Source organism: Cyprinodon variegatus, unplaced genomic scaffold (assembly GCF_000732505.1).
Source record: "Cyprinodon variegatus isolate N-32 unplaced genomic scaffold, C_variegatus-1.0 Scaffold2588, whole genome shotgun sequence".
In the NCBI taxonomy this organism is placed as follows: Eukaryota; Metazoa; Chordata; class Actinopteri; order Cyprinodontiformes; family Cyprinodontidae; genus Cyprinodon; species Cyprinodon variegatus.
The window spans coordinates 14168-16620 of record NW_015153041.1 but is presented as its reverse complement, the minus strand read 5'-3'; positions in this window follow the sequence as shown (position 1 = coordinate 16620).

Sequence of the window (2453 nt, the reverse complement as noted above, 5' to 3'; positions counted from 1 at the left end):
TTAGACCCTGAGAGCTGCTTCAGGCCAGGTAACAAAACCACATAAAGAGCTACTCCATGCTCATTTATTGCTGGTTGGTTTTTAATTTCCATTGAAGCTTTAGTAAAAATCAGAATGAGTTTCAAATGAAGCAGTTAGTAGGTTGAGGATTTACCCTGGGAAGAGAGAGACAGATTTTAGGATGGAAAATGACTCCCTTTGCTTTGTCTAAATTCTTTTCAACATTTTAAAGTCTGTGAAGATTCTCAGTCATCCAGGCCATGGTCAAGCTTGAAAAGTTCAGTTTAGGCAGCTGGACGTGAAGTTTTCTAGAAGACGTTTGCTCCCCACCACCAGTTAGAACTGAAGAAGCCTCTTGGATGAGAGGAGAAACGTCTTCTTGAAAACCTCACCTCCAGTTGGCTAAACTGAACTTTTCAACATTTTAAAGTCATTTAATATCAGATCATTTTGGGGAAACTTTAACTGAATATGTTCCACATCTGCTTTATGTTTGCACAAATAATATATTTACATATTATAAATAAATTATAAATTTATATATTTATTTTTTGTTTTTTTTCTGTCCATTTTTTATAAAAGAACACGGATATAAAAAATGTATTTTAGTGAAAGAGAAAAACTGACATTTAAAATTAAACATTTAAATCAAACAATTAGAAATCCTTTTTAAAAAGCTTTTTCTAAATGTACATTTTAAATTGAGTCTATAAAGAGGAATTTTAAATTGTATTTATTGATCCATTATTAAATCCTAAAGCGATGCCAGCCTACTTTATATGAACAAGTGGAACAGATTGGATAACGACTCACTGATGTGGCTCTCTATCTACACTGAAGCAAAGAAACCCTGATATATGATGATTATTATTTGTTTAGGGTTTTATTATTCTGACATTATAATGCAGGATCCATCAACAGTTAATTGTAAAAATGAAATGATAACCCCCACAAACTGCAGATGTCATTTAGACGTTGGTTTTTAGGTTAAATCTGGTCGGTCCATCATAGTCTTGATTTAGTCTAGGAATCATTGTTGAATATTTGGCTGTTTGGTCACTCTGAATTGTTCCAAAATGAGTCCTATATCAGAGGTTAAACCCAGTTTGAACGTCTTTTTATCAACCTGAATAATAGATGTTAAAAGAACTACTTTTCACCTTTAGCTTATCAATTGAATGTAGTTTGGATGTAAATCATGTTGTCTTTTCAAACTATTTTTTTCTCAGTTTGAGGAGCTAAAAGCAATAAATATAATAATAATTTAAAAAATAATATTTTTGGAGGGGTTGAAAACATCTTATTGCCTCTAAACTTTTCCTGGTGACTCACTGCAGGGAATCGTTTTTTTCGCCTCTGTTGCTATAAATACAGAGTAACTGTTAAGTTAATTAGCTTCTCTAAATTCTCCTTAGGTGTGAATGGTTGTATATCCTGTTTGTCTCTGTGTTGCCCTGCGATGGACTGTTGGCCTGTCCAGGGTGTACCCCGCCCTTTGGCCATTGACAGCTGGAGATAGGCACCAGCACCCCTCGTGACCCCAATTGGGACAAGCGTGTAAGAAAATGGATGGAAATAAATAATGAGAAACAGGAACTATTTCTTTGTTTTATATCTTTAATGATTAATGAACCGTTTGCAGCTGCTGCTTCAGACCTCAGAGTGATTTATTGGAGAATTTAAAAACAACTTTTAGTTGCAAAGTTTTTTCTTTTGTATCAGAGCCACACCTGAAAAAGTTGACTAACCTGTAGAAAGCTGCGCATGCGCACAACAATGCTGAAACAACAGCCAATCCTGTGATCAGGTGAAAAGGTGAAAGTATGGCTTGCTGCAGCAAACAGAAAGGGGCGGGGACGGACCTTATCGTCAGTCCCATTACTTATTTGGAAATGGGACTGTAGCATTCTGGAAATGAAGGGGGCGCTATTTTCATAATCACTACCTTAAATACCTTAAAGATGCCTGGTTAATAGAAAGGAAGAAGAAAGAAGTTTCAGAGGTTTGTGCGTTGCTGTTGTTCAGAACACGCTCCACAATGCAAAACTCACAAAGGTATTTTTAACTCCTTAAAATTTTTCACCTAGTAAATCAATACGCTTTTCTGGATTAGGTTGAAAATATAATTAACAGCTGTAAACTAGTGAAATTCGTAATTCATACAGGGAAAGGTTAATTTTAGCCTGTTGCATAGCTAATTATTATCCTGCTGGGCGCCATTAGATAAAAAAAGAAAAGTAGATAACATGTTTTATTGAGGAATGTATTTTATGATCAAACCTTGTTTTTTATATTCATGATACAGCTCCACCTACCCATTTGCAATAATCAGAACGGAGAGAAGATTCTTCCGCATTGCATAAAAGAAACATATTGCTGTCCCATTTGCTGGTACAGGGCCAATGCATAGTAGAAGGTACAGAACCACACAGCACAGACTGCTATGGTTCAAC